At 43.0% G+C, this 12,404-nt stretch overlaps 1 pseudogene; it reads right to left on the bottom strand.

Annotated features, from left to right (window-relative positions):
• Nucleotides 1-7,015: 7,015 nt before the first annotated feature.
• On the bottom strand, nucleotides 7,016-10,409 carry LOC131548706 (uncharacterized; annotated as a pseudogene).
• Nucleotides 10,410-12,404: the final 1,995 nt, after the last annotated feature.

Raw genomic sequence — 12,404 nt, forward strand, 5'->3', positions numbered from 1 at the left:
TGGAGCTAAACCCTGCGGGACAGAGGCCCCCCCACCCCACCCCAGCCGCCTGTATGCTCTCACACCTTTCTCTCATTGCCAGCATTAGGTTTTCCTGCCATTTAAGTTACAGTAACTCTTCTGTGTAATTGGACCTTCGCTCCCACATGCATTGATGAGCCTTGGACAGCCATAACCCTGACGCCAGGTTCACCGGTTGACCTTCCTTACGCTTTTTTGGTAACCACTGCATACTGGGAGCACCCCACAGAACTTGCTGTTTTGAAGATGCTGTGAGGATCTAGCCATCACTATTTAGCCCTTGTGAAAGTCATTCAGATCTTCTGCTTGCCCATTTTCCACTTGCTGCCTAATGTATCCCACCCCTTGACTGATGCCATTGTATCAGTATAATTATTATTTAACTCGCGGTCCGTCAGTGGTTTTAATGTTGTGAGGTAAGCAGAAGAACCAGCAAACTTATGACCAGCAGATGTCATCTGGAGAAAAGGGAAAAGCTCTAACTGAAAAGTGTGCAGGATAAACTCAGAAGTGCTGTTGTCTTGCCATATTCTATCCCTTGGCGGAAGCCTATTTGAATTTTTTTAGACAGGAATTTTATTTTCCAACAGGAACATTGGATGAGAACTTCTCCAAGTCTAAATTTTTTTTTTGCAGATGTGGGATATGAATCTCACTACCATTAATGCAAGCAAGATTAACGTCTTTCTCTGTCCAGTGAAGTAAGGTCTTCCATAAATGACATCTCTTTTTCCTTAAAAAAAGCCAAGAATTCTGCTGCCTTTCCTATTGCATCACAGACTATGCACGAGACTCTGACTGTGCACTGTGTCATGAAAACACGTGGGGTACTGTTGATTTGCCAACTTCATCCTGTTCAACCCAAATCCCCTTCATGCTGAGGTGGCTGTTCTTAAAAACCTTGTTTTAAAACTGGAGAAGGATTTTAAAGACTCTGTTGAAAGTAATATTAATCGTGAAGTGTTTTATAGAGAGGCTGTGGAAGTTTGCCAAGATGGAGGAAGGTATAAAGGACACTGTGGCAACACTGGACAGAGAGGTTACTGAGTGTTTCATGAGGAGAGACAAAAAATGGGCAAAACAACCTGAACAGATCAGAAAGCCAGAATTTGCCATCTCTCCTCACACTACAACGACCAGCCTGGTGCCATCCATTTCGACCCTCTGGCTTTTATCCGGCCAACGTTCCCACTGCCTCAACCACTTCACAAACCGTCAACAGAGCAACCGATGGAGAATCCTGTGCCACCACTTCAGCTCGGGCCAGACTTTACTGCCATATTCTCCCACCTTCCCTTCTCCAGAGAGGAACTCACCAGCGCACAGAGTGATGACGACACTCTGCAAGGACTTACCATCTCTCCTTCCACACCACCGACCAACGGGATCTACGTGCAGGACCAACACAGATTGCTGTATCGACGGATCCAGAAGGACAAGGACAGCTACAAGATTCAACTCATCGTCCCAAAGTCCCTGGTACAGAAAACCATACAGCACGTCCATCGGAGGACACAGTTTCAACACCATGGTTGAAGACCCTCCTACGTATCCTGGACGTTACCTGGTGGCCCACAATCAAGTCATGTGGTGGGGAGACCAAGGACTGTGTCCTAACAAGAAACCACCTCACCGTTCATCATCCATCAAAGAGACCCCCAAGCCGGTAAAGAGGAAACGCCAGGGGTTCTGTCCGACCAGTGTGGCTGGGTGCAACGTCATCCTGGGAGGAGCGGCGCCACCTACCTTAGGACACCCAGGCTGGTTTTGGACTTAACCTCTCTCTAGTTGTTGCGTCTTTACTCTTTTAACAGAACACGCTCCATCCAGCGTATCACTCTTAACTTCACTTTATTCTTGTTCTTCGCATTACTCAACACAATTTCCCACTTGAGCCCCTAGTGGTGCAGTTTCACATTACATGTATTATAGTAAGCAATTACTATGAATTGAATATCAGGTTTTGTATACTTCTCAACACAACACAAAGACACGTTTTATACCACTCAATATGTATTAGATGGTTTTATTAGATAGTATATATCTGAGTTTTAATGGTTTTACATGTTGCCATTTTAATCGTCTTTATTTTATTTGTGGATGTCTTTAAATGTTCATGGGTCTCAGTCACATGACAGGAATCAGGAAATAGACCAGTATAAAGCAAGCAGCATGACAAACCAACAGGGTCATTGACCAAATGGTAGCACTTTATTTTACAGTACGTGTACTTCTCTGGTACATACATGGTAAATATCTTGTACCTACAGGCAAATGAGTGGTAACACAAGGTACTTACCTGTGGTGTATGTACATGGTGACAAATAAGAAACACTGCTGTACTTAACAGTCGTATATGCATGGTAATTAGTTTGTACATACAGACAAGTGTGGGTAACGGTCACTTACAGGTAGTGCCTGTACATGGTAAATAATTAGATACTTTACTGTACTTACTAATGTATACACATGGTAAATATGTAGTACTTACGGACAAGTGGGTACAAACAGGCACGTCCTTACAGTATCCATATATGATAACTAATAAGACACATTACTGTTCATGCTAATGGTATGTATATGGTAAATGTGTAACACCTACGGAAAAATGTTCTATTATTTGGTAACAAACAAGACACATACTGTACTTGGTATACACATGGTAAATATGTAGTACTTACAAACAAGTGTGTGTTAATGTTAAATTGCTCTCCACAACAGTGCTTACAAAGTTTGAAGAATTGGTAATTCATGTGTAATGTTTATGTAAAATGGTGCACTTTATTTTACAGTCCTATTTCCATATACAGTGTCTCACAGAAGTGAGTACACCCCTCACGTTTTTGTAAATATTTTATTATATCTTTTCATGTGACACGGCTGAACTTTATCTTGGAATGTTCCAACATAATGTTATTAACAAGATAAACACCTTAAACCTAAAATAAATTAAATAACAGTTTCAAATCATTCAGGCTAATGATTGTGTGAATTGTAACACATTCCAGCTCATTGGACAGAATTGTTTTGTCAGCTGGATTCCTTGCACATCTCATTTGTAATTGACATGACAGAAGTTACTCATTAAAATTTCAGTGGTTCCCAACCATGTTCCTGGAGCCCCCCAACACTGCACATTTTGCATCTCTCCTTTGTCTGACACCCATTCAAGTCTTGGAGTCTGTACTAATGAGCCGATGAGCTGAATCAGATATGTTTGGGATACAGGAACACTGTTTAAAAAAAAAAGAAAAAAAAAGGAACTTCATATTTTCCAGTTTATGAAACCTTTTGAGTCTCAAATACAAAAAAAAAAAAAAGCTACTTTCTTGAAACAACATAAAAGTCCATGTCAGACCAACAAAATTACCCCAAATGTTGTCCCAACTAGTCAAACACAGTTGTTTTAGAATTTCATATTGTTGAAATGTTAAGGGGTCAAAAGACACGGTCCTGGAGGGCCGGTGTCCTGCAGAGTTTAGCTCCAACCCTAATCAGACACACCTGAAGCAGCTAATCAAGGTCTTGCTAGCTATACTTGAAACCTCCAGGCAGGTGTGTTGAGGCAAGTTTGAGCTAAACTCTGCAGGACACCGGCCCTCCAGGATCAAGTTTGATGACCCCTGTGTTAAGGCTTTGTGAGATCCCTGCATGCATTGCAGCATGAATAAATTATGAAGTTACTGTTATAGGATTATTGTTTTGCTGTTTGCTGACTTCATTTAAACTTTTTGTTGTTGATTTGTCATTATTGTTAGTTATTTGTTGTATTGTGATGTAAAGAGCTCATCTTTTTAACATTTGTTTATTGCCACCGTTCTTGAGGTTTGTGTGTCTTGTTTTGAGGCCTGTTTCAACTGTTTATATCTGTTTTCTGGATATCTTAGTCTTGTAAGTTATTTACACTGAACAATTATAAGACGCAACACTTTTGTTTTTGCCCCAATTTTTCACGAGCTGAGCTCAGATCTAAGATTTTTTCTATGTACACAAAAGGCCTATTTCTCTCAAATGTTGTTCACAAATCTGTCTAAATCTGTGTTAGTGAGCACTTCTCCTTTGCCGAGATAATCCATCCACCTCACAGGTGTGGCATATCAAGATGCTGATTAGACAGCATGATTATTGCACAGGTATGCCTTAGGCTGGCCACAATAAAGGCCACTCTAAAATGTGCAGTTTTACTGTATTGGGGGGGGGTCCGAAAACCAGTCAGTATCTGGCGTGACCACCATTTGCCTCACACAGTGCAACATGTGTACGTTGGTCCACTGTGAATGTTGGTCCACTCCTCTTCAATGGCTGTGCGAAGTTGCTGGATATTGGCAGGAACTGGAACACGCTGTCGTATACGCCGATCCAGAGCATCCCAAACATGCTCAATGGGTGACATGTCCGGTGAGTATGCTGGCCATGCAAGAACTGGGATGTTTTCAGCTTCCAGGAATTGTGTACAGATCCTTGCAACATGGGGCCGTGCATTATCATGCAGCAACATGAGGTGATGGTCGTGGACGAATGGCACAACAATGGGCCTCAGGATCTCGTCACGGTATTTCTGTGCATTCAAAATGCCATCTATAAAATGCACCTGCGTTCGTTGTCCATAACATACACCTGCCCATACCATAACCCCAGCGCCACTCGATCCACAACATTGACATCAGCAAACCGCTCACCCACACGACGCCATACACGCTGTCTGCCATCTGCCCTGTACAGTGAAAACCGGGATTCATCCGTGAAGAGAACACCTCTCCAAAGTGCCAGACGCCATCGAATGTGAGCATTTGCCCACTCAAGTCGGTTACGACGACGAACTGCAGTCAGGTCGAGACCCCGATGAGGATGACAAGCATGCAGATGAGCTTCCCTGAAACGGTTTCTGACAGTTTGTGCAGAAATTCTTTGGTTATGCAAACCGATTGTTGCAGCAGCTGTCCGGGTGGCTGGTCTCAGATGATCTTGGAGGTGAAGACGCTGGATGTGGAGGTCCTGGGCTGGTGTGGTTACACGTGGTCTGCGGTTGTGAGGCCGGTTGGATGTACTGCCAAATTCTCTGAAACGCCTTTGGAGACGGCTTATGGTAGAGAAATGAAACATTCAATTCACAGGCAACAGCTCTGGTGGACATTCCTGCAGTCAGCATGTCAATTGCACGCTCCCTCAAAACTTGCGACATCTGTGGCATTGTGCTGTGTGATAAAACTGCACATTTTAGAGTGGCCTTTTATTGTGGCCAGCCTAAGGCACACCTGTGCAATAATCATGCTGTCTAATCAGCATCTTGATATGCCACACCTGTGAGGTGGATGGATTATCTCGGCAAAGGAGAAGTGCTCACTAACACAGATTTAGACAGATTTGTGAACAATATTTGAGAGAAATAGGCCTTTTGTGTACATAGAAAAAGTCTTCGATCTTTGAGTTCAGCTCATGAAAAATGGGGGCAAAAACAAAAGTGTTGCGTTTATAATTTTGTTCAGTGTATAGAAAATTATGAATAGGCCTGAGAAAAGAGATACAATTTCAAAGATGATTTTAATGCAGATGAAGAGGAGGATAACCCAACAGATTAAGGTAGCGAATTCCACAGCTTAGGGGCTAATACAGAAAAGGCTCTGTCACCTTTAGATTTCAAGCAGGACTATGGGACGGTTAATGATGTTGAGTGTGGGATTTGTTTTCATTAAGAATAATCAATCAACCATAAGCATTAATATTGTTCCAAGAATAGGAAAGATCTAGCATTAAACACCAAAAGAAGCGCTACAGATCTGAGAATGCGAGATTGCTTGCTGCTGAAGACGCTGTCGCTCTTTGTCTCTTTTCAATGGTTGTAGAAATGGTCGTTAATTCTTATGGGTACAGCACAGATTTTACAGGTAATAACAGGATTAAAAAGTCATGGCAACAAATTATTTTTTATAGTCAGTTTAATAAGTTGAAACGATTTTCAGTCAATTTGATTCAACTCAACTTATGTCATTGTAGGCTTAGGCTACTTTTTCAATGAATTTTAATGAATATACGAATTAATAAAATGGATTTGATTTATTTTTTGTTGCAAAACTTTCATTTATTTATTTTCAACACCGCACCCCCCAACCCCCCCATTTTTTCCCATTCACTCCGAGAGCGTTTGCAGGGCTCAAACAAACTAGGTGTGAAAAAACCCTGAAATACTTATGGAAACAGCTGCTTAATATAACCATTCTATTATAACGGTATGCAGACCTGTGACCGCTCATTTCGTTTAAATCTACTGTGGTATAAATAACATTTTCTACTGGATGACACGTCGCTGCTGCACAATCATTGTGTCATCACAACCAGGCCTGCCTACACTTTAGTGAACACAGATTTTTATATAAAACTGTTATGCTACTGCTTTTACTAGGCAGAATTTAAAATATAAAATCTTGCACTACTGGAAAAAAAATAAAAGGATACAGTTTACTGATATTTTAACACCACGACTGGACCTATACCAATGTCACCATTTTTGAAGTACCCCTAGCCACACATTAATATGCCACAATTAAATAAAAATTGTAAAATTTAGTGAAATACTAACAAGTTTGTGATGAATAGTTCTATTAAGTAGCAACTAGTTGGTGGTCACTTTATAAAGAAATGATATGCACCTGCATTCCTATAGCCTGAACACGCAAGGTCACCTTTTCCACAAATTATTTTTAAGTTTTGAAAACTTGAGGCCAATTGTCAAGAGCTTGCTTTCATGGCCCCAAAAGCCATCGTCATGGAAATCTTGGGTGTCTACCCCACCCCAAAATAGGGGTCATGTTAACACAACCGTAGTCACATTAAAGAGCAAGTTCCACTGTTTAAACTCTTTGACATTAAACTAAAGGTTCATAGGGGAGCACTTTAAACTGTACATGGCTCCCTTAACAGTTACAGTAACTAAACCAGCAAGTATTCCACCATCCTGTAGTGGTATTTGGGGGGCAAAAGAGACCAAGAAACCTGCTTTGCTTAAAACATTTATTGGGGTTTCAATTCTGGATGACATTCGCATCAGTTTACCAGAGTCTTTTAGCCCTTGACCGAGTAGAAGCGGCTTGAGGAAGATGGTTGAGCAGGAGCATTCTGGTTGTTCATTGAACTGTAGCTACTCAAGACCTCAGAAGCACTGGATGTACCTTGACCAGCAACACTTGTTTCATAGGGCAAGTGCTGGAACCCAGGGGTATACTTGCTAGAAAGACTTTGAGATTGGAAAGAGCCACCGTAACTGGTGCTACCACCATGTGCAGAAACAAACTGACCAGAAACTCTCGATGAGCCTCCTGCAGAGGACAGGGAAGAGAACTGCATTGGAGAGCTACCCTGTGATGCAGTAGCATCGGAGGTCCGAATAACTGGTGTCAAATGAGTGGCTGAAGGCTGCCATTTTTGAGACTCCCGGCTTTGGGACGCAGAAGCGCCTTGATATGATTGGCTGGACTGACTAGCAGCACCTTGGGGTGAGGACAATGACACACTTGCATATGGGTAAGACCCATGGACAAGCTGACTAGCAGCATCTTGAGGCTGAGATGATCCACCATAAGCAGTGCTTCCCTGCAGGGTGAAGGGAGTAGAGGATCCTGCCTGGGTGCCAGAGCCCCCTGTGAAGGTAGATGTAAACGGCTTCTGTGAATCCTGAACGGTACCATGACCAGCAACAGCTTGGGGTGAGGACAGTGACACTCTTCCATAAGAGGATTCATACCCAGGGGCAAATGGACTTGCGGCATCTTGAGGTGATCCACCATAAGCAGTGCTTCCCTGCAGGGTGAAGGGAGGAGAGGACCCAGCCTGGGTGCCAGAGCCCCCTGTGAAGGTAGATGTAAACTGCTTCCGTGAACCCTGAACAGTAGTAGATGGACCAGCTTGGGGTGAGGACAGTGACACTCTTCCATAAGAGGATTCATACCCAGGGGCAAGTGGACTTGCGGCATCTTGAGGTGATCCACCATAAGCAGTGCTTCCTGCAGGGTGAAGGGAGTAGAGGATCCTGCCTGGGTGCCAGAGCCCCCTGTGAAGGTAGATGTAAACTGCTTCCGTGAACCCTGAACAGTAGTAGATGGACCAGCTTGGGGTGAGGACAGTGACACTCTTCCATAAGAGGATTCATACCCAGGGGCAAATGGACTTGCGGCATCTTGAGGTGATCCACCATAAGCAGTGCTTCCTGCAGGGTGAAGGGAGGAGAGGACCCAGCCTGGGTGCCAGAGCCCCCTGTGAAGGTAGATGTAAACTGCTTCCGTGAACCCTGAACAGTAGTAGATGGACCAGCTTGGGGTGAGGACAGTGACACTCTTCCATAAGAGGATTCATACCCAGGGGCAAATGGACTTGCGGCATCTTGAGGTGATCCACCATAAGCAGTGCTTCCTGCAGGGTGAAGGGAGGAGAGGACCCAGCCTGGGTGCCAGAGCTGCCTGTGTAAGTAGAGGCAAGCTGCTTCCTAGAAAACTGAACAGTTGTAGACTGACTGGCAACACCTTGGGATGAGGATGATACACTTGGATAGGAGTGAGACACAGGGCCAAGTTGACTTGCAGTACCTTGAGGCCGTGGCGATCGATCATAAGCAATACTTCCTTGCAGGGTGAATGGAGTAGAAGACCCTGACTCGGTGCCATATCTAGAGGTAAACTGCTTATGTGAACTCTGAACAGTAGTAGACTCACGGTCTACACCTTGGGGTGACAGTGCACACTTGCAATATAAACTATCATATGGAGATGGAGAGCCAGGGGCAAACTGACTTGTGGTACCTTGAGATGGGACAGAACCACTCATTCCCTGCGAGGTAAAACCAGTAGAGGCCCCAAACTGAGCTCTAGAGCTGCCCTGGGAGGCAGAGGCATATTGCTTACGGGACTCCAGACACCGCAGACTGACTGGAAGTGCTTTGGGGTGAGGAAACGGGCTTGAGTAGTCAATATGCCCTTGGCTAGAGGTAGCTTGAGACTGTGGAAGCAATCCACTGTAATGGTTGCCTCTCCGAGATGCAAACTGATCAGAAGCGCCCACTTGAGGCAGAGAACCAACCTGTGAAACAGCTCTATAGGAAGACCCGCTACTTGTGGCCTGGCTATAGATATCTTGGGGCGATGACATGGGAGCGCTTACATATTTGGTAGGGGACAAGGGAGCATACTGACCCAGAGTGCCCTGAGGCTTGTGAGAAAAACTAGTAGAGCTACTACCTCCCTGTACTGGGACATAACGACTAGAAGTTGCTAACTGAGTGCCAGACCTGCTCTGGGTGCTTGGAGAACCACTAGGTGAACTTTGAGCACTTGTGGACTGGCTAGAAACCCCTAGGGGTAAAGCATCAAGCTTGTTAGACATCAGGGATCCTGGAGTATATGGACTAGAGGCACCTTGAGACAAAGCACTGTAGCTACCTTCCCCCTGAGAAAATACACGTTGACCCGAACTTTCTGATAGTATAGGGCTACTTTGAGAAGTGGAAGTGGCACCTGGAGCAGATGAACTGCTGTAAGAGATACTCTCCTGAGAGAACACAGGCAAAGAGGCTTCTGCTGATTTATGAACAGAGGTTTCCTGGGAGGTTGACAAATGCAAACCATCACTGGTGGACTGGTCAGAAAAGCCAAGCTTGGCAGGGTAGCTACTACTCCCTCCCTGGGTAGAAACGAGGTGTCCAGAACCACTTGCAGCATACAGAGTCTGCAAACTCAATCCACTAGCAGCACCTGAAATACTTGATCCAGCAGATGTCAAGCTGCTTAAAGGCTGTTCATCTAGGGGCAGAGGCAAGAAAGCAGAGACAGAGCTGCCTGGAGCAGTTTGGGCATGGGACGTTGACTGAGAGCTGCTGGAACCACCTTTGACAAACTGGAGTAGATTAAACTTTGACCTGCTCTTCAGGGGTTTGTTAGAGAACAAACTGGAGCCCACTTCTTCAACAGGCAAAGTCCCAGTCACACGGGCCTCTGGCATAGAAGACTGGACAGCATGAGGTGAGAAAGTGTCAGAAGGCTGACCCCACTGTTGATGGGCATTGGAATAAGCGCCACCTATAGAATTAAACAAAACAGAACACATTTGTACACAAGTCCCACTAAACAAGCATCTTTGAAAGATAAAGGAAAAAGAAAACACTGCACCTTTAAATCCATCAGTATTCTTCCAAAATAGCAGGAAAACTACTAGCAAGGGTAACCTACAAATTTGAAGAAAAATAAACATTAATAAATGTTCGCAGAGTCATTCAGAAGCACAGATTGAATTAATAAACTGACCTTTTCCACCCTTGACCCATGACAAAAATCCACAAATGCTCCCAAACTCTAATGTTCACGGTCTCAAACCCCTACACATAACCTACAAATCCAGACATACATCCAGCTGGTGGTACGTGTATTTTGTAGGCCTTCACCAGTCCAATTAGAGCAATTGACTAATTACATGAAATATTGTTCACCTGGGAAACGATGATTGATGATTGTTTTGTGAACGCTCTGACACCCTCTGCAGTTTAAACATTTTAAAGCAGCTGATTAATCCCAGAACATTACTTTCACTTATACAAATTTTTATTTATTGGATTATGTGCTAATTATATTACTTTAATCAAAATTTGGGGGCGGGTGGTCCCCTTTGTTTGTTTTTTTCCTTTTTGCTCAGTATTTTCTTTTGCAAATATGTGGCATGGATTTGAAAGAGTTATACTAAATTAGGTGGAAATTAAAAACAATCCTGGACCTTTTCTTATAGTCTGAGTTAGCAAGCTACTGTACACAAACAAGGCTTAGACAAACTACAAAAAAAATTCATTTACATCACATCAAGTTTTATTTCATGAAGCAAGTGTTCACATACATATTTTAGGACAACAATCACTTGATATTACACATTTTACCACAGTATATTCATGGCACCAAAATAAATGATAACAAACATATTGCTTACACAAACATATATCAAACATTTTATACAAAATGTAAAATAACTAACAGTACATGACAAAAGACAAATCTATTGCTCAGCGTTTGGTTTTCCTACTTTGATTTGATAGGGCCACTATGCTTTTCAATTCCTTTGTGATGCATTCTATGAACATATGGCTTCTTTTCACACTTCATGATAAATATGTATTTATACATATTTTATATATAGTGTATTCATTATAACGATGAAAAATTCGTAGAATACATTAAGCCATTATTCATTCACTTCTGAAATACAGATACAGACTGCTTTGTGATGTTCTAAAATCTTAGAACAAAGAGAAAAATTGGCCTTTTCCACACTGTATATCGCTTGTTTAGAACACAGTCTGACACACTGTGCTACACACAAAAAACTTTCACACTGCAGAGTTGCAACAATATTCATACAATATATGCTTTACTATTCAGCAACAATCTCAGTTTGTGTCCACAGTAGAAAGAAACTCATACTTGTAACCACATGAGGGTGAGTGAATGAATGAATGAAGCATTTATATAGCGCTTTTATTGTGTATTGCTATACACCCAAAGCGCTTTACAATCATGTGGGGTGTCTCTCCTCAACCACCACCGGTGTGCAGCACCCACTTGGATGATGCGACGGCAGCCAAAGGACAACGGCGCTCACCACACACCAGCTACAGGTGGAGAGGAGATAGAGTCATAGAGCCAATCAAGTGGATGGGGATTATTAGGAGGCCATAATTGACAATGGCCAGAGCAGGGAATTCGGTTACACCCCTACTCTTTACGATGAGTGTCATGGGATTTTTAATGACCACAGAGAGTCAGGACCTCGGTTTAACGTCTCATCCGAAAGACGGTGCTCTTTTGACAGTATAGTGTCCCTGTCACTATACTGGGGCATTAGGACCCACACAGACCACAGGGTGAGCACCCCCTGCTGGTCTCACTAACACCTCTACCAACAGCTACCTAGTTTTCCCAGGAGGTCTCCCATCCAGGTACTGACCAGGCTCAGCCCTGCTTAGCTTCCATGGGCTGCAGGGTGATATGGCTGTGGCATTCATTCATTCATGAGGGTGAAAGAATTTTTAGTTTTGGATGGACTTTCATTGCAAGGTCAAGGTCATGGTCATTTTTATTTATATAGCACCTTAACACAAACATAAATGCTGACCAAGGTGCCTCACCAATAAAAAGATGACAGTCATACAAAAATACAAAGTTTAAAATATTAAATCAACAACTTAAACCAATTAACCGAATAAAAATCAAGACTAAGAATTTAACTCACTAAGACTAACATATACTGAACAAAATCATAAACGCAACACTTTTGTTTTTGCCCCATTTTCATGAGCTGAACTCAAAGATCTAAGACATTTTCTATGTCTTGATTGTGTTTTGATTGTGGCCTGTGGA

The sequence above is a fragment of the Onychostoma macrolepis genome, chromosome 10 (assembly GCF_012432095.1).
Source record: "Onychostoma macrolepis isolate SWU-2019 chromosome 10, ASM1243209v1, whole genome shotgun sequence".
NCBI lineage: Eukaryota > Metazoa > Chordata > Actinopteri > Cypriniformes > Cyprinidae > Onychostoma > Onychostoma macrolepis.